The sequence below is a fragment of the Ceratotherium simum genome, chromosome 36, assembly GCF_057802395.1.
Source record: "Ceratotherium simum simum isolate JZ-2026a chromosome 36, ASM5780239v1, whole genome shotgun sequence".
In the NCBI taxonomy this organism is placed as follows: Eukaryota; Metazoa; Chordata; class Mammalia; order Perissodactyla; family Rhinocerotidae; genus Ceratotherium; species Ceratotherium simum.
The window spans coordinates 5447639-5469361 of record NC_141935.1 but is presented as its reverse complement, the minus strand read 5'-3'; positions in this window follow the sequence as shown (position 1 = coordinate 5469361).

Sequence of the window (21723 nt, the reverse complement as noted above, 5' to 3'; positions counted from 1 at the left end):
TTATTTTATTTTATTGCAACTTATTACACTGGCTAGAACTTTCAGCGTTATGTTAAATAAGAGAAGTGAGAGTGGACATCCTTGACTTATTCCTGATCTTAGAGTGAAAGCATTCCATCTTTCACCCTTAAGGGTAACGGTAGCTGTGGGGTTTTTGTGGATGATCTTTATCACGTGAAAGAAGAAGTTCCCCTCCATCCCTATTTTTCTAAGAATTTCTTTTATGCATGGGAGTTAAATTTTGGCAAAGACTTTTTCTATAGTTAATGATATGATAATATGAGTTTTCTTCTTTAAGCCTATTAATGTGGTGGATTACACTGATTTTTAAATGTTTAACCAGCCTTGCATACCTGGAATAAATCCCATTTGATTGTGGTGTATAATTCTTTTTATGTGTTTTTTTGACTCAATTTGCTAGTATTTTATTGAGTTTTTTCTCATCTATGTTCATGAGAGATATTGGTCTGTAGTTTTCCTTATAATATCTCTACCTGTTTTAGGCATTAGGGTAATGCTGGCCTCATGGAATGAGTTAGGATGTGTTCTTTCTGCTTCTATTTTCTGGCAGAGATTGTAGAAAGTTGCTATTTTCTCCTTGAATGTTTGGTAGAATTTATCAGTAATACAGTCTTGGACATGATGCTTTTACTTTTTGAAGATTATTGATTCAATTTCTTTAATAGATATAGGCTTAATTCAGATTATTTATTACTTCTTGTGTGGGTTTTGTAGTTTTTATCTCTAAAGGAAAGAGCCCATTTCACCTGTTATCAAATTTGCAGGCACAGAGTTGTTCATAGTATTCCTTTTTATTGTCCATTGGATCAATACTAATGACCGATCTTTCATTTCTGATATTGGGTATTTATCTTCTCTCTCTCGTGTGTGTGTTTCAGTCTTGGTGTAAGTTTGTCAATGTTATTGTCATTTCAAAGAATCAGCTCTTGTCTCACTGATTTCTTTCTATCCTATTTTCAATTTCATTGGTTTCTGCTTTTATGTTTATTATTTTCTTTCTTCTTTTTGCTTTATTTTAATCTCTTTTTACTAGGTTCTTGAGGTGGTAGCTTAGATTATTGATTTGAGAATTTTTCTCTTTTCTAATATCTGCATTTACTGCTATTAATTTTCCCCTCAGTACTATTTTAGTTGTGTCCCACAAATTTTGATGTGTTGTATTTTCATTTTCATTCAGTGCAATATATTTTTTGATTTCTCATAAAACTTCCTCTTCAATCCATAGATTATTTAGAAGCGTGTTGTTTAGTGTCCAACTGTTTGGAGATTTTCGTGTTATCTTTCTGCTATTGATTTGTTTTTTAGTTTGATTTAATTGTGGTTAGAGAATAAACTCCGTACGATTTCAGTTCCTTTAAACTTGTTGAGGTTTGTTTTATGGCCTAAGTTATAGCCTATCTTGATATACGTTCCATGCAAGTTTGAGAAGAATGTGTATTCTGCTGTTGTTGGGTGAAGTGTTCTATAAATGTTGACTGGATCATATTGGTTTATGTTGCTGAGTTCTTCTATATCTTTGCTGATTTTTTAATCTAATTTCTGTATCAATTTTTGATACAGGGATGTTGAAGTCCCCAACTATAGTTAGAGACTTGTCTATTTGTCTTTTTGATTCTATCAGTTTTTGCTTCACATATTTTGCAGCTCTAATTTCTGGTGTATACACATTTAAGATTGCAATGCATTTTTGGGATGTGCAGTGTTCCTCTCTGTCTCTGGTAATTTTCTCTCCTCTTAAGTGAACTTTATCTATATTAATATAGCCATTTATGCTTTCCTTTAATTAATGTTGCATAATATATCCTTTTACCTCCTTTTACTTTCAACCTACGTGTATTGTTATATTTGAAGTAAGTTTCTTTTGTGTGTGTGTGAGGAGATCAGCCCTGTGCTAACATCTGCCAATCCTCCTCTTTTTTTGCTGAGGAAGACTGGCCCTGGGCTAACATCCGTGCCCATCTTCCTCCACTTTATATGGGACGCCACCACAGCATGGTTTGACAAACAGTGCTTCGGTGTGCACCCGGGATCCGAACTGGCGAACCCCAGGCCACCGCAGGGGAGCGCACACACTTAACCACTTGCACCACCGGGCCGGCCCCTGAAGTAAGTTTCTTATAGACAGCATATAGTTATGCGGTATTTTTAAATCTACTTTGAGAATCTCTGTCTTTTAATTGGTGTATTTTGCCAATTTACATTTAATATAATTATTGATATGTTAGGGCTTAAGTCTGCCATTTTAGCTTTTGTTTTCTGTTTGTTATTTCCCTGTTCTCCTTTTTCTGCTGTGGTGTGGGTCATTTGAACAGTTTTGCTAATCCTATTTTGATCTATTCTGTTTGTTTGTTTGTTTAGGTTATAGAATTTTTAGTTCTAAAATTTCCATATGGTTCTTCTTTATATCTTCTACTTCTTTCCTGAGACTTTCTGTTTCTTTGCTGAAGATGTCTATTTTTTCATTTGTTTCAAGGATGTGTGTAATTGTTCACTGAAGAATTTTTATGATGGCTGCTTTAAAATCTTTGTCAGATGATTCTAACGTCTCTTTCATCTTAATTTTGGCATCCACTGATTGTCTTTTTTTCATTCAGTTTGAGGTTTTTCTGGTTCTTGCTATGTTGAGTGATTTTTGTATTGAAACGTTAAATTTTGTGCATTATGTTAAAAGACTCTGGGTCTTATTTAAACCTTCTGTGTTAACTGGCTCCTTCTGACACTACTCCTGCATGGGAATGGGGTGGGTGCATTGTCATTACTGTTTGGTGGGGTAGACGCCCAGGTTCCTCACTCAGTCTCTATTGACACCCATGAGTGTACATCTTTGACTGGGAGGGGAAGGAATGCTGTATTACTGCTCCCATATGGCCTCAACTGACACCACAGCAATGGGGGTGGCCTCATTACCACTAGGTGAGAGTGAATGTTCTAATTTTCCGGTAGGGTTCCTATGACACCACCCCAGTGTGAAGGGGTGCTTCATAACTGCTGGATGTGATTGGAAATCCAAGCTACCCACGTAGTCTCCATTGTGAATATGGGGAAAGCCCTTGTTACCACCTAGTGAGATGCAAGTCCCAATTCCCTTCTCTGGCACAACCCCAGTGGGAGAGTTGGGGTGCCTTGTTACAGCTTGGTGGGATGGTAGTCTAGGGTCCCCACTTGGTCTTTGCTGGAATGGGTAAGAGATGAGACCACAGCTTTTTGCTGAGGTGTTTGGCTGGATTCAAGTGGTTATTGTTTAAAAGTTTTCTGTCTTGATATGTTTCCTCTTTCCCAGTCCTTTGGCTAAAAAGAGCAGGTTTTTGCTAGAGCTTTTTTTGTCTGTGTTTAGTGGCATTTCTGAGTTGCTGGCTTTCTGAGTTTTACATCTGGGATATATGACCTCCCCCGTGCCCCCCCAAAAAATGCTCACCATCGTGTCATTTCTTGGCCATGAGTCCTCTACCCAGTCCACTTTCTTCTCTATATCTTTCAGAGTCTTCTTATGTTTGCTTTATGTATAATGTCCAGGGTTTTTAGTTGTAATTAGCATAAGGAATAGGGAAAATTATGTGTACTCCATTTTCCTGGAAGAGGTACCAAGATTATTTTTAGATTTTTAAGTGATTGTAAAAAGAGCAAAAGAAAAATAAAATTTCATGACACATGAGAATTATATGAAATTTGAAATCCAGCATCTATTAATAAAGTCTTAATTGTTTATGGCTGCTTTTGTGCTACAAAGGCTGAGGTTGAGTAGTTGCATCAGAGACGGTGTGGTTCACAAAGCCTAAAATATTTACTATCTGATCCTTTATAGAAGTTCGCTGATCCCTGGAATTATGTGATCCCTGGATCACATAATGGAATGCATTACTAGCATTTTATTAACAGAGCTGAGTAGAGTACCTCCTCAATCAAAACTAAAAGAAAGATGTGTAAATTCAGGTGAACTTTACTCAGTTTTAGGCCCTGGTGGATACAAGTTGGGTTGAAATGTTGGTCAGGAAAGATGATGCTACCATGGAAGTTTTCCCACACCACTACTACCCAATATCCACATCTTTTACAACAATTCTTATTTCATCAATTCTAAAAAGTACTTTTTTTTTCACATTTTAACATCACTGATGTGACTTACAATCATTACTTTGACATAATTTAATTGGCAGCATTTTTTTCTTTCTTAGTGATATATGAAATAATGATGCACCTTACAATTGATGTCTTAGATTTAATGAAATATGTAATTGATCTGGAGCAATCACAAACCAATCCTTGTGCAGTTAAGAATATATACATTTTTGAGCTTAAGCAAAAAGCAACTCAGGTTATATTGAATAACTTTTCCTTCAACATTGGCTTCAAAGTCATTCTTTTTTTACTCTTGTTAGTGCAAAATCTTTTTCAAGTATAATTTTTTTTCCAATTAAATGTTTTTATAGCAAAATCTGGTACAAACATTCTTACATATTTTTTTTATTGTCAGAATGCTTCCCAAGAAGTTGAATGTTTTCCAAAAAATATTTCTTATTATTATGATACACATTTTTGTGTATTTGTAACTTCTGTTTGCATGTTGGAATTGCATAACCAAGGTTGTCACTTTCATAATGTTGACCAATTCTAATCCTAAGAGTCGTAAACAGCAAGCCCAAAACTAAATTTGGAAGACATGGTGCAAGAAAGAAAAAAAAAAAAAACAACCCAATGGTACTATTTCCCACTTACCTAACCTTTCAAGGGCACTTAGCAGTTAGAAGAAGATTATAAGTACAGACAGATTTCATGATTAGAAGGTTCATTAGTAAGAAGGTACAGAATACTAATCACAAGACTTTCATTTGCACTGACAAGGTCTGACCTAGCTAGCATTCATCAGTGACAGTGGAATTGCTCCCTGGTGGTATCAACCACAGGCAAGGCAGAGAAAACATGTTCTTCATGGAGGAATTCATCAAAAGTAAGCAGAACTGTATCACACACCATTGCTTTCAGGAGCTCCCCAGAGAATAGCCAGCATCTTATCTGAATCAGTTTGTTTGGTCTGTAAAATAAAAAATGTTCAGAGGAAGTTTGTATGTTAAAGAAAAACAGTTTAAACTTTGGAACTCTGGTAAAGCAACCATCATATGAATCTGCACCTTAAATAATCTAATTGATCATGAGTAGGTGCTTTGGTCAATATTAAATCTATAAGCACAGGAGTATACTCTGCTATTGACTGTGTAGTAATTATAAATGTTGTAAACTCTTGTAAATAGTTCCATTTTTAAATACTGTGACACCAGAAAGATTACTACATTAATATCAATCAAAATTGCATATTTTAAGCCTGGAAGGATATTTTCACATTTTAATTATAAATGTGTTATTTAATGGCTCTTTTCCCAAATGTCACAATTTTCAACAAAATATTCCCTCATCATATAAAAGCATTTTATGAAGAATAATGAAGTTCACAGGGTTGTCCTTAGTGCTGTGAAGGACAAAACTGAGCACTGCCAATTTCCCATCTGCAAAGGGATTACTGATAATTTGTTATAAAATTAGCAAATAAAATAATTAGAAATTATACAAAACAAAATATAACTGAGTGGGAAGCATCCAGACTCTGGAGTCAGACAGGCATGATTTTGAATCCTTTTAATTACTTAGCTACTCTAGGCCTCAGTTTCCTTACATGTAAAATAAGACAATACTACCTAACATACAGAGTTGGGATAAGTGTTAGGTAAATGGTGACTATTGTAACCAACTCCAAGTGGTGTAGTAAATATTTCAAATTCAGAAAACCACCCAAAGACAAGAAGAAGATCAATGAGATGGGTAAAAACCTACTGGAGTTGAGACTTGGGCTGGGCCTTAAAAATACTGTTTCTTATAATAATAAGATTATTATCTTACATTTGAATGTTTCTGAAATTGATGTTGAAATAAATGATGAAAAAAACAGGTAAGGATTAAATTATGACACAGTTAGCATTGCCTACGTATCTGCCAATTTATGAGATCCCCACAGGTAGGTGAATTTTAATTTTAATTTGGATCTTCATTATTTTTTTTTTTTTTTTTTTTTAAAGATTTTATTTATTCATTTTTTCCCCCCAAAGCCCCAGCAGATAGTTGTATGTCATAGGTTCACATCCTTCTAGTTGCTGTACGTGGGACTCGGCCTCGCGCTGGACGGAGAAGTCGTGCCTCGGGGCGCGCCCGGGATCCAAACCCGGGCCGCCAGCATCAGAGCGCGCGCACTTAACCGCTAAGCCACGGAGCCGGCCCTGGATCTTCATTATTGATTGAAATGTCTTCACAATGATTAAACTCTGGTACAGGATTAAAACAAAATATTTTTTAAATAAAATGTGATTAAAGCCTGTAGACAAAATCAATCTCTCAGAATAAATCATGAAACTTTTTCTTAATTTAATTTTTAAATAAGTGCTATAGTTATAAATTTCAAAGTTGAAAAATGTAAGTATAAAAAGGCATATTATGAAAAATCTTCAACTCACTCCTCTCCGCCAGCCACCCAGTCCTTCCCAAAGGGAAATAAAATTATTGGTTTTTCTTTTTAATTCTTTCTAATGATATTTTATGCATGTATAAGTGACACGTAATTATAATCCCTTCTTTTTGTAACACAAATGTTACATACGTTTTACACATACCATTTTTCACATTGCTTTTTCACAATATCCTTTGAAGAATTTTTTGATCAAGTTCATATATAACCTTTTTATTCTTTTTTTTTAACAGCTGTTGAGTATTCCATTAAATATTCACACCATACATTTTAACCCGTCCTTTTTGATGGACATATGTCTTCCCAATATTTTACCATTACAATGTAGCCATGAATAATCTTGTATGTAGAACATAAAATTTTCAAGTTAGGAAAGGTTGATGCAAGGCTATTCATTTTGTAAATAGTGCCTATGCAGATTCTTGAATATCTCTGAGTGAAAGACAGCAAGAAATATGGTTAGATAGCAGATGGATAAAAACTACAGGGTTCTTTGAATGTCGTGGAATGATGATTAATGATATGATAGAAAACAGTATTGAACTATTGAAAGTAATGAGTAGTGTTTAAGGAAGGCGAATGTTTCAAGTATGTGGTCTTATTTCCTGGCACTCTGGAGTGTTGGGAGCTTTGAGCAAGGGCTTTACAAGACTTTCTAGTTAGAATAATACTAGTGGTGTGATAGGTCTAGGCAGTCAAAATGGCCAGGTGAGAGAAGACAAATGTTGCAGGAAGGAACAGTTAGGAAATCAGATCTAAATTCTGGGAGATTAACTCAGATGAGAGAAGCAGGCTAATACTCTGACATTCTAGGTAACAGACAAACTCCAGAGTGGAAAAATCCATCAAGAGTGGAGTTAAAGTAGTTGATGAATTTTGATCCTAGGGAACAGGCTATGAGATTTTTTTTCCCTATGTATACACTGTTCTGAGTTTGGGTGGCCCTGGGAACATTTATGGCTAAGATGTCAAGTTGTGATCAATACCTACAAGTACCTTGCGCTTCTGTCTCTCTAGAGAAACAAATATCCACCTCTGGGTTCTTTCTCCGCTTGGTACAGTTCTAACACCCTGGGTTTCCATTGTCTCTGGGGCAGAGATTTTCAGGTGAAGGTTTATGTGCTCTGAACAACTACAGTGTAACAGGAAATCCTAACAGGAAAATAGAAGAAAACTAGGAAGAGCAGCCAGGAGGATTGGCCCTAATATTATTAGTTAATATTTCATGATTTCTTATTATGTGCCATATTAATGATTTAAGTATTTTGCATAATTAATATTTAATTCTTTCAATAGTTGTAAGTAAGTACTTTATTATCCTCATTTAAAGATGAGGAAACATAGATTTACTAACTTGCCCTGGTTATGCAAAAAGACACAAAGCTAGTGTTAAAAGCAGAGTTGTGTGACTCCAGAGCTCACACTTAAACACTAAGCAAAATGGCCACATGTGCACCTGGGCGTAGGTGGGAGGCTAGGGCTCCGTATTTCAGCATTATTCCCTGCAGCACAGATTGAACGTAGCAACAATAAATTAATTCTGGATCTCACTACATAGTGAAGAGAGAGAGAGAGCTTCTAATGTACCGATAAACTTAGGTTCCATTGCTTGATGTTAATTAGAGACTTAGCCTCCAGTGAAGGAAGGCTGGAGGATCCAGGCATAAACTTTTTAAGGACAAAAGGAAAAATTTAGGCAGAAAGTAAAATGGACTTGCTAGCATTGATTATTCCACAACACATCTCTTTTCTCTGTACTCATCATTCATGGCATCTCTCTTTCTTTCTCCTTTTCTCTCTCCCATCTAGCATCAATCTATGTATCATCCAACTATCAATCATCTATCTATATCTATCTTTCGATCGATTGATTTATCTATCTACCTATCTATCTACCTGTCTATCTATCTATCTGTCTATCATCCATCTTATCTATCTGTCTATCATCTACTTCTTTATTAAAATGTGTGGTCCATGAGGGCAGGGACTGGGTCTGACTTGCGTGCTGCCCTTTGCTTGATGCCTAACCCAGGGCATTTCACAAAGAAACTATTTGGTGAGTGAACAAACGAATGTTGTTCCATTTTTCACTGAAGTTATTTAAGCTTTGATTGTGCTCACTGTTTTGTGGAGAAGATTGATATTAATAAACCAATAACACAAACAAATGGAAAACCACATCTCTGATGCATGGGACAAAGGAAAGGACTATTTTCCCCGGTATTTGAAGAGTGAATATAAAAAGAAAGCTTCCACTTAGGTGAGTGTTATGGGTTGAATTGTGTCTCTGAAAATTCATATGTTGAAGTCCTACCCTCCAGTACCACAGAACTTGACCTTATTTGAAAATAGGGTCATTGCACATGTAATTAGTTAAGATGAGGACCTTCTAGAGTAGGATGGACCCCAATCTGATATGACTGGTGTCCTTATAAAAAGGGGCAATTTGGAAACAGATACACACACAGGGAGAATTCTGCGTTAAGATGAAGGTAGAGATTGGGGTGATGCAGCAGAAGCCAAGGGGCATCAAATATTTCCTAGAAGAAAGAGGCATGGAACAAATTCCTTCCTCACAGCCCTTAGAAGGAACCAAAACTGCCAACACCTTGATCTCACACTTGTAGCCCCCAGAACTGTGAGACAATACATTTTTGTTATTTAAGCCACCCAGTTGTGGTACTTTGTTATGGCAGCCCCAGGAAACAAATACAGTAGACCATGAAAACCTCCCTGAGGAAATAACACTTGACAATGACACTGAGCATTGAAGGATGAAATAGGGGAGCATTTACAGGCAGACAGAACAGCATGTGCAAAGGCCCTGTAGTAGGAAGAAGCCCATGTGAATTATGGGTTACCACTATTCTCTCAGTTTTTCATTGCTTTCCAATCAGATCAAATACTTTAATATGTTTTCCTTATAGGGTTTGTTTTGGTATTAGTTGTAGAAAGTTTTCCCCACTCCAAAATCATATAGTTGCATCTATATTCTATTATACATTGTTTATTGTTTTATATTTTTCATTTAAATCATTCATCCATCAGAAATTTATCTTGATGCACAGTGTGAGGCAGAGAAATCTTTGAAAACTATTTTCAATTCTTCTCTGGCATTTTCTTATGCTTTCCCATTGACTCAGTTAATTCCTCTCATCTCTGAGTTCTTGTTTAATAAAGCAAATATTTTCTTTAATTTCAAAGATAGTGCAAAACTCCTTCTTTTTTCCCTTTTTACTAATTTTTGAATATAGAGACTAGTATTTTCCAAAAAAGTCCATGGTTCTATTCTTGTCAGACTCCCTTACTGCCCACCTACATTCTGTTACTGTCCCCTTTCAGATTTTACTTTGGAGGATTGGTTGATAAAAGTTATACCAGTTCAGCAACACTAGGAGCATAGAAAGAGGGCTTGTGTAGTTATAGCAGAGAACATTTTTTATGATCAATCCCGTGTTTGTTGATGTTCCAGCACTGGACACTAGCTTTCCTGGGTCTAATTTGGTTTTATACCCAGCCTCCATTGTGGACGCATTTGTAGCTCTGTCTGACAGCCTTCCTGGGAGGGCAGCTCACCACATCAGGGAAGAGCTGTATCTCAATAAGAAGTGCTTCCTTGCCATGTTGGTTTTTGTATGATATGGTTTTCTTTCCCTTGGGTCTCCTGGTACAGCTTCTTTTGAATGCCATCAATATAACGGTTTTCAAGTGAAGTGATTTCCATCTATCCTCCATTCTGTCTACTTGGTAGCCCTCATCTCTATATCACTGTTTAAAATGATTTCCATAAAATATAGTTATAGCCACTATTTATTGGACAGTCAAAACACAGACATCATGCTGCTTTCCATATTTTGTTTTATTTGGATAAATAGTCCAGTGCAGTGGTTAAGAGCAGGTACTTTGTATACAGACTGTCTGATTTCAGATTGCAGCTCTGTATTCACAAACTGTAGAACCTCGTGTAATTTACTTAACTTCTCTTGTACTTTGGTTTCCTCATCTATAAAACAGTAATGTGAGGATTTAAATGAATGAATATATAAAGTGCTTAGAACAATGCTGAGCACACAGCAAGCACTACAGAAGTGTCTGTTGTTGTCCTTGTCGTGGCAGTGGTGGTGCCGGTTGTTACTTGATTTTCACAGTAGATCTATAGGTATTTATTTAAGCAACAGGTTCAGAGATGCTAACCTTGTACAATATCAGGTAATTGTCTGATATACAGTTGGTACTCATTAAATATTTATTTAATGGATGAAGTTACAGAGATAGGATTTAGCCAGGACTGGCTGATATCATGGCTTGTGCCTTTAATCACTATTCCTCAAAATATCTCTTCTACTTCTTGCCAAATAATAACACTTTCTCCAGATGGGAGTTGCATGCTAACTCTCCCCAGCTTCCTTTAGTCTTGTCTTAAAAATATTACATCTGTCAGAAATTCCTTGAAATTTGTCCCATAGAGCTGGCTTGCTCCCCAAGTTTTCAGTGCAATATGGGGTTTTCCAATATTATATGGTTTAAAAAAAAATCATTTCAATCAGTATGCTGGTGTTAGGATAGAGAAGGAGAGTTAGATTATCTGCTTATTGCCAGATTATCCAGAATTCTCTTGTAGTGATACTTTTCTCCATTCAGGATTTTACCAGTTACTGGAACTTGAACTAGGTTAATACCTAGAGCCATTAATATTTTTAGGTGTTGCTGATCCTTTACCCACGGTGGTAGAATCTTTCTGAAATAACTTGTATTGGATATAGCCATCCAGTTTGTTCACACCCTAGATCAAGGGTCAGCAAACTTTTTCAGTAAAGGGCCAGGTAATAAATATTTTAGGCTTTATGGACAATGTGGTCTATGTCACAAATACTCAACTCTGTCATTGTAGTGTAAATGCAGCCATAGACAATATCTATGTGAATGAACATGGCTGTGCTCCAATAACACTTTATTTATGGACACAGAAATTTGAATTTAATATCATTTTTACATTTCACGTGTCATGAAATATTATTCTATTTAAAATTTTTTTGACCATTTAAAAATGGAAAAACTCATTCTTAGCTTGCAGGTTATATGAAAATAGGCAGCTGTTTAGAGCTGGTTTGCAAACCATAGTTGGCTCTCGCCCTCCTCCTTCCCTAAATGACCACAATCCCCATTACCCAGATGATCCCATTTTATCCTTCATATCACAGCTGGAATTATCATTCTTAGCTTTAAACCACTAATCTGATTACATCACTCCTTCCTTATGATCCTTCATTGATGCTCCAAACGCCTTGGCGTGATGTTCCAGGTCACTAAACCTGCTCTTAGTCTATTCTTTTGGACATACCTTTCAATCCTTCGCTCTCAGCATTCCTTGGTCAAGCCAATTCCAATTATTTGCTGATTCCACAAATACATTGTGTATTCTGCTCTCTCCTGGGCCTTGAATACCTGATCGCACTTTGGTGCTTGGCATACTTTCACTCGTTCCTAAAAAGTCAGTTTAAAATGGCATCTCTCCCGTGAAGTTGTTTCTGAATTTTCAGGCAGAATTAATCACTTCTGCATTGATGCTTTCATAGCACTTTGAACATGTTTTGAAACATTTATCTCATTATGTTACAGTTCATTGCATTCATTATTGTCTACACTGCTTTTAATATGAGCTCTTAACGTAAGAGATTGGGTGAATTTATCTTTGCTTTTCCCAAAACCTAGTATATATTTGGGACTTGACCAATGATTTTGAATGCTACAACAAAAGAATTAGATTTGAGTGCTCACATCTGCCATACTTAACATGAAATTTGTTTTATAAGGAAGGAAAAGAAAAATCCACAGAACATTTTTGGAAGGAAAGTAGTGTATGGGTTTATCATTTTGCAAACCAAAGAATCACTTGTTAAACTAAAATTCACTCTGAAATTTATTCGTTTTGAATTTTTTTCTTAGTGGGTTTGAATTTTTAAGGCTATAGTTTCATTTGCTAAAACTATAACAGCTCTTCATGCTGGTATCTTCTATTACCACTTATAGGTAAGCCCAGGGAGATAAAAATCTCTAAATCTGAGGTTTGGGGAGTTTTTTTCAGTAATAAGCACTTGTGCACAGAAATACTCTCAGAGCTCATCCCAAATGGCTTGGGGATGCTAATGGCGAAAAAGCTTCAGGCAGCTGTTGATCCAAACTCTGAGCCTCCACTCTACTCTCTTCAGCCTCCTAACTCATACATCTCTTCTCCTCCTCCACAGAGAGGCTAGATAAGTTCATTTATAGATATAAGTATAATTCATGGGAAGAAAGCCACAGCACAGGTATTTGATAAAAAGCTTCCTGGAGATTCTGCAGGCTCAGGGACCTGGTGATTATTCACCTGGGATGGCAATCCAGGCTCCTAGAAGACCAGGGTCAGCACACGAATCCCTCTGTATCGCTTTGCCCTCCCTCGTCACGACTGATGCACACAAAATTCTATGCAATCATTGTTTATAGCAAGATATAAGAAGCAAAATATTATAGGATGCTAAAGGTTTCAGTCCACTACAGATTTTACACACTATTATTGCTGTCATTGATGACAACTACTCAGAATTGTTCCTGTTCTTTTCTTAGCAGTGTCACAATGATTTATGATGTGAACAGATTTTTTTTTTTCATATCATCTCTCCTCCTCAAATCCCAGGCTCTGTGGCTATTTCTACTTCTCTGTGGTGGTAGTGTTAACAGAATGAAGAGAGGGAGCAAAACGGCCTCATCTGTTTTAGTTTCAGAGTAGGGACATAAATGAACTAGAACCAGGACTGCCATCTGAACTCAGTAAATCAGTTTTTAAAAAGATGTCTTTATATCTCTTTAAATGAAACACAGTAATTTCTAAAGGCAATTACAGGGTTTGAAAAAAGTAAGCTCATATATACCAATAAATTAATCAAATAATTGCTTTATCTTATTATGTGACTTCTCAAGTTTATAATATTTGTGTTCTCCTTACAATTATAGAAAATATCTCACAGTTAAACTTTTGCAGGACTCAGTAACACAAATAACAAAATAACACAAATTTTTAATATATCGAATAATTTTGAGATGGGCCTTTCCTTCAATGGGGACGAATTTTTTCACGTCGCCAGTTACAATGATTTATTCATTGGAGTTTTTCGTTGTGTTTGCTGTTTAAATTTAAAAGCCTCTTAAGGACACTCAAGTTTGTCGTGGATTCTTAATTAACTTTTTTCTCTCTAGGTTTATAATGGGTATTTGCTCCTCTTGGTTGCCTGCATCCGTGTTCCCTTCACGTGATAGCAGCATTCTAAACTCCTTTGGAGGAGTTACCATTTTCCCACTTGGTGTAGTTTGGTAGAAGTGCACAGCAAATCAAGGTACACTGCCCGACCTTATGTAGGACATTCTGATTCTCTCTCCCCGGACTTCGACAGAATGGGGAACATGATTGGAATTCACTCATTTGAGTGTATTATGTGATTAATGATCACATAATGAAATTATGAAATTATGTGATTCTTATTGTCTTGACTCTGCACCACCATAGTGCCACTCTATTCAAACCTGTTCTGCTGAGTTCTCATCTATTCTATGAGGCATTAAGTATTCTGCCAATAAATTCTTTATTTCTTAAGGTAAAACGTTACTCATAATCTAAGAACTCTAAGTTCTTAGATGTGAATCCAGCCAAGGAAAATATTTCTCAAGAGTCAATACCTTTCAATCATTCCTGTCTTGGTTGGAAACGAGAGTCAGTAACTGTGAGAAGGAGCCCACAGTTGAATGCATCTCAATTACTGGCACACATGCCTGTTTTGGAGAAACAAGGACTCTGTCACCTGTCAGTCAATTGCTTTGCCCTGGCTTGCTCAGCTATACTCACTAGGGAACTTCAAACTGTAGACTCAGCTTTGTGGAGCTGCTGAGTCTATTTTTGCCAAAGCAGTAGATGCTGGGAACAGGAGTTGGTCTTGTTGCCTTTAGAATATTCTCCCACTTGCTTATCAAGCTTGTTCTTTCACTTTAGTTCCTATCATACTTTTTGCAGCACATTTGAGCTTCTACCTGAGCTTGCTGATTGGTTTCTCTTTCCCCCTCTGGGCCTGAGTCCCTGTTTTGAACACAGTCCATCGGCCTGGAGCCCTAAATACCCTAAGTCTATCATGTCAGTATTTTCTCCATTGTGATTTAGCCCAGTGCCTCATGGCATGATGACTGGTTGAATTTCTGTTCTAAATGGACCCACTTGGAGCCTCCTGACTCATGAGGGCTGTGGTACCGTGCAAGCTACCCTATAAGCGAGAGGAAACATGTGCTCCACTAGGTATTTTATTTGCATCCTATCCATTCCCTATAAATGTGTGTGTGTGTATGATTTTCACGGCAAAATGTTTTTATGTATATGACAATAAATTTTATATTCTTTCAAGTTTTCATATTGCCTGGCATTGAGACTCAAAATAATTCCATATTTCTTTGACTCTACTGTCTTCATTAAATATCCCAGTTTGCAAGTCCTGAAGCCTGGGGATCATCCTTTTTGCCTCCTTCCCCCACACTCTTCACTGTAAATCAATAACTAAGTCCTGCCAGTATTTCTTGACTTGATTCCTCTCCTCTGAGAGTCTCCAGCACCCCAGTTTAGACCCTTGTCTAAATTGTGCTAGCCTCCTCGTTTGACTCTCCACCTTCAATTGTCCCCTTTCAAAGCTGCCCCTCTCCTGGAACAGTGATCAATTTATATACCATGTTTGACTGCCTACTTAAAAAATTCTGATGCCTGGCTGCATCAGAATCACCTAGGAAGCATTTAAAATGCAGATTCCTGGCCCTACTGCAGAGATCCTAATTCAGAATACCCAGGTTTGAGACAGCTCCTCAACCAGATGGTGTCCAACCTGCTTAGCTGGGCTTTCCAAGACTTGACTACTGTATTCCAGAGCTTCATTTCCTACCTTTCTTCAGTGTTCATTCTACACTCAGATTAACTATTTGTAGATCTCTACACTTCATTATAACATTTCATGACTCCATATCTTGCGTTACGGTATTTTCTTGGTTTAGAACATCCCCACCTCACCTCCTCTTCCTTATTCAGATCATTAATTCTGATTCATACTTCAAGATTTATCTTAGGGGTCACCTTCCCAAGTGAGGTTACGAGCGTTGTCTCTGTACACTTATGCTGTCCTGCATAACTCTTTTATTTAGCGTGTAACACATTACTCTTGAGGCAGTAAGGGCCAAGAGTTTACACTGCCTCTTTGATTTGAGTAGGAGCTCCATTTCTTATGAGTTGTGTGGCTTTGTGAAGTTATTTAAACTCTCAATATCTCATTTTTATCCTTTATTAAATAAAAGCAACAGTAGTACCTGCATTTTAAGGTTATTGTAAAAATTAAGTAAATTCTTGAATATGCTTATAATAGTCACTGGTACCTATGAAGTAGCCAATAAATGTAAGTTATTATATTAAATTTTTTTCTTTGCCTTTCTCATTAGATAGAAGTTATTTGAAAGTAGAGGCCATTTTTAAAATTTATCTATGAATCTTTAAAGTAGCACAAAAACCTGCCGTATAGTAAACAGGAACTTAATAAATGTTTGATAAACTGTCAGCATTAACTGCCTAAAATCAACATTTCTCTTTTTCATCAATATATAAAAGACAGTAAAATTTTCACTTATATTTTATTTGGTATGCTGTTATTGCTTGAAATGCCGAATATTAAAATAATAATTTTATAGGAAAGCCAAAATTTTGGCAAATATTGAAAGCACCGTGAACATGTGGCCAAAAGTTCCATGCTGCCCCCTTAACAGAATTTGGTTTCAATAAACTCTTCTATCCAGAGACCTCCAAGCATATCAGCACAGAACATTAACTATTACAACATTCATGCTTAAAAGAGTGAAAATCCAAGAAGGATTCTAAACACAGGGCAGAACCTCCCAAGTTCCCAGATGTGCAAAGAAAATGAAGAGACATGTACTCGAGGTATACTTTTGTTTGCAAAATAAAGCCACACCCAACATCTGAGGTGTTGGAACTGGAGGTGATAAGGCACATGTAATGGATGTTTCAATCTGATACTGCATGGGTGTCTAGCACTGAGTTGGATTATGCTCTAAAAATACAAATCGTGAAACAAACTCCTTTTCTTAAATTGTTGTGGGGTAATAGAAGGAGAAAGGGAAGGTTTCAGCAATTTTCCTGACTACTGGACCATTCCGTTAGCATTTAAATAATGTTCAGTAATATGTGTGTGTGCATTATATATGTATGTGTATGTATTTACGTATGAATTTATCTATATCTATCTATCGTCTATTTATCTACCATCTATCTGTGACATTACAGCTATACCCTGAATTTTCGCTCTCCCCTACGACAAAATTCCTTGCATTTTCTCTCCTTGCATTTTCTCTTGGACACTCTTTCCATTTTCTCTCTTTCCATTTTCCCTTGGAAATTTCTCTTGCTAAGGTCATCAGTGACGTCCATGTCACTAAACTAACAGTTCTCAGTTGTCATCTTTTTAAGTTGTCAGTTGTGGATGGCCCAGCTAATCACTCTGTTGTTAGAGAAATAGTTTACTGGCCTTCTTGGAAACCATCTTCTCCGGAGTCTCCTTTTCCTCACTGGATGCTGCTTCTTAGTCTTATTCTTCCAGATCTGCAGACACAGGTGAGCCTGAGGGGTTAGTCCTTGCTGTTTCTTTTTTAAAAAAAAAAAAAAATCTACTCTTAACCCTTAAGTATTGTCATCTCTCCAACTAGCGTCAGAGACCATCACGACGTATATGTAACCCAGACTTCTCTCACGAGCTTCAGATTCATATATGCACCTGTTTATTTGACACATCTACCTACTGCTATGTCTAATAGACTTTTCAAAATTTAACATGTCTAAATATATGTTCCTGCTTCTTCCTCCTCATCAAATTCTTATTTTTTATATTTTTTCCCACCTAAAATATGGTAACTTCATCTTTAAGTTGCACAAGCCAAACCTCTTTGGGTTATGTTTATTCACGCCTTCTCTCAAACCACAAACATTCTATTCATCAAAAAAGGATCCTTGGCATTGCCTTCAAAATATCTCCAGAATCTGAACAGTTTTCACCACCCCAATTAGCACCACCTTGGTCCCCACTGCTGGTTCTTGCCTGGATTCTTCAATAACTTTCTAACCGGTCTCTCAGTTTCTCCCTTGCCCTGCTAAATAGCCCATTATCCACATGGCTGCCAGAGTAATCCTTTATTTTTTTTTTTTTATAATTTTATTTATTTTTATTTTTTCCCCCCAAAGCCCCAGTAGATAGTTGTATGTCATAGCTGCACATCCTTCTAGTTGCTGTAGGTGGGACGTGGCCTCAGCATGGCCGGAGAAGCGGTGCGTCGGTGCGCGCCCGGGATCCGAACCCCGGCTGCCAGCAGCGGAGCGCGCGCACCCAACCACCAAGCCACGGGGCCGGCCCCCAGAGTAATCCTTTAAGTGTATAAATCTGATCCTATTGCTACTTCGTTCAAGACCCTGAAATGACTCCGCATTTCACGCAGAGTAAAAACCAAGGGATACAATGGCTTCAAGGGTCTGCCAAGACCCAGCTCCTGCTTGTCTTTCTGATGTCTTCAACTTGTCTTATCCTTGCTCCATCCGCAAGCAAGCGGCCTCTTTGCTGTTTCTCAAACCCATCAAGCACGCTCCCACCTCAAATGCCCTTGATGATATCCCCACCTGGAAATCTCTTCCTAAAGGGTGAGGGTTAAGGGGAGGATTACTTTTGAAAGTAACCCACATGGCTTACTCCTCTACTTCCTTCAGGTTTCTGCTCTTATCTCACTCGATCTTCCTTGATCACCTTATGTAAAATAGCAATCCTCCACCTCCCTAGCACACCCTGTTTCTCATATCCCAATTAATTTCTTTCACTAGGGCTTACCACCGGAAATATATTTATTACATATTTATTTATTTTTATTGTCTTTTTCCTACCTCTATGAGAGCAACGACTTTGTTTCATTTGTTGCTGTATTGCCAGTACCTATGACCATGTGAGCCAGGTAGTCAATGTCAATTTTTTTATTTTAGTAAATCTGGTTGGATTAGTGAAAAGGGGCAGGCTAGTCACAGGAAGACTGTTTTGTATAAATCAAGTCTAGATCAACTCAACTAAAACAATGACTTCATAGTGAGCTAAAAGGACCTATGTCAAGGAGCTTTATTCCTGTTTTATTCTAGAAGTTTTATGGTTTCTGGTCTTACATTTAAGTCTTTAATCCATTTCAAGTTAAGTTTTGTGAGTAGTGTAAGATAGGGGTCTAATTTCATTCTTTTATTTGTGAATATCCAATTTTCCCAGCACCATTTATTGAAGATAATGTCTTTTCTCCACTGAACATTCTTGGCTCCCTAGCCAAATAGTTGACCGTGTATGCATGGGTTTATTTCTGGGCTCTTGATCCTGTTTCATTGGTCTATGTGTCTGTTTTTATGCCAGTGCCATACTGTTTTGATTATTATCACTTCATAGTATAGCTTGAAATCAGGAAGTGAGATACTTCCCCCTTTGTTCTTCTTTCTCAGGATTGCTTTAGCTATTTGGGGTCTTATGTGGTTCCACATAAATTTAGGGATTGTTTTCGTCTACTTCTGTGAAAAATACCACTGAAATCTTGTAAAATTTGAACAGACTTATTTTGTGGCGTTATTTTAAGTCTTTTCAGATAGCTCCAATATCTTGAGTCTTTTGAGTGTGAATGTTCCCCATTCTCATGTCTGATGTCTCTTGTGGCAGTGGGTTTCTAGTTTGATCTATAATTTTAGACCATGAGCTCATCTTCAGTAGGGGTTGCCTTCCATGAAACTCTGTGTGAATTTTGAATTGTAGCATCCCCACATAATGGTTCCTATTAGTCTTATCTCATGGGCCCATTGATATCCCTATTTCCAAACCAATATTTTCTCTTTCTCTCTTTTTTTTTTTTTTTGGTGAGGAAGATTGGCCCTGAGTTAACATCTGTTGCCAATCTTCCTCTTCTTGCTTAAGGAAGATTGGCCCTGAGCTAACATCTGTGCCAGTCTTCCTCTATTTTGTATGTGAGTCACCACCACAGCATGGCTTAATGAGTGGTGTATGTCCATGCCTGGGATCCAAACCCACAAACCCAGGCCACTGAAGTGGAGTGTGCCGAACTTAACCACTACACCACCAGCCAGCCTCCTCTTTTTTGTAAATCAGATTTTTGGCTTAGAATTTGCACCTCATGTTCAATGCAAGTTGGGACCTACATTCACACCTGGGGCAGGTTTGGGTTTCCTCTTTCTCATGAATAATTCCCTTTCTATCCACATTCATGAGTAGGTGTCCCACTTCTGTTCTACATTCCAGAGTCAATGGGAGGAATTGGAATTGGGCTTCCTGCATGAAGCCAAACACAAGAATTATCTGTCCCAATTAGATATTTCCCTTTTTTATTTTTGAGCTCACCATGTATTTTTCACAAAGTTATATTTTGTCCAAATACAAATATATATAAGTGTGTTTGACTTGTGGGGAGAGTGCTTGTTGCTTCTTGTCTGAAAGCCCTTGTCTATATTCTTCATCTCTGTGAGTGGCCTAGTACTCAAGCTGGTAAAAATTATAGCTTTCCTGTTGTCTTATTCCTTACAGAGGTCCTTTAGGTCTATCTAGTTTACTTTTACCTGATTTTTCCTTGCTCTCCCCACTGCTGTAGTTCAGGCACTCATCATCTCTTTGGAGGGTCACAGCAACATCCTTCTAACTAGTTTCCATGCTTCTCATCTGCCCCCTTCCAACCACTGCTACTTGCAACTAGAGTCATTTTTATAAATGCAAGTCTCATTATGCTAATCCACTATTTAAAATCTATTAATGGTTTCCTTCTTCATACTGAAAGTTAAAATATGTGGATTTTGTGGTTTATTGAGTCTTATGTGCTGACATCTCTTCACACTTGTGTTTCTGCAACATCAGAACATTTGCAGTTCCTTGGTCTGCCCAACCATGTAATGCCTCTATTCCTACCCGTGTACCCTTTTCCTGCAGTGCCCTTAAACACCACTCTCCCTCTATTTATTTGTTGTACTTATACTTATGTTTGAAAATGCAGCTTAAATATTACATCTTTTAAAAAAATTTCCCGACATGCCTCAAATCTGACACATTTGCCATTGACTCATTTGTTTAATGGCTACATCCCTTAATTTTCCTGTATTCAAGCTCAATGTTTATGATTCCTTCAACCATTCTTTGTGTAGAATATTTCCCCAACTATTTATTATCTTTGATACTTTTGTCTTTTGAAAAACTCTAAATTTATTTGTCTCTTTAATTGTGACATTCCTAACTAAACACACTTTACGGAAAGTTTTCTAATACCGTCAGATTTTATGTCTGCAGCTATTCATTTTGTGTCCCTTCTACCAACTGGCCTTATATGCTGTGACTCTCTTAGCACTGAGGTTCAAGGTGGAGGCCTTTAGTTTTTTTTTTTAAGAATTTATTTTTTTTTAGAGAAGTTTTAGGTTTACAACAAAACTGAGAGTAAGGTACAGAGATGTCTCCACACATGCAGATCCTCCTCCTTTATCAACATCACTCACCAGAATGGTACATTTTTTACCAAGGGTGAACCTACATTGACACATTATAATCATCCGAAGTCCACAGTTTACCGTAGGGTTCATTCTTGGTGTTGTACAATCTATGGGTTTGGACAAAAGTATAATGACAGATATCCATCATTATAGTATCATACAGAGTATTTTCACTGCCTTAAAAATCCTCTGTGCTCTGCCCATTCATCCCTCCCTGGAGGCCATTTTTAGGACAAATGAAAGATTAGGTTGGTCCAGTATGTGGACTTCCCAGAGTGGCATTGTTGCAAAAAGCATGAAGGAATACATAAGAATAAAGATGGAAAAGGAATCCACAGGGTTTATGGAGGAATAATGTTCTAGAAATCAATGGGGAGACTCTAGTCCTAATGTTGTGACTAACTCACTAGATGACTCTGGGCAGACAGTACAATTGCTCTGCATCTCAATTTTCCAATTGATAAAATATGAGGATTAGAATAGAGGATTAATGATGCCTCTGTAACCTGACCTTATTTTACTCTGTTAAATTGCCCAAATTAAATTATTTGCATGATAGGGAAAAATCTTTAAA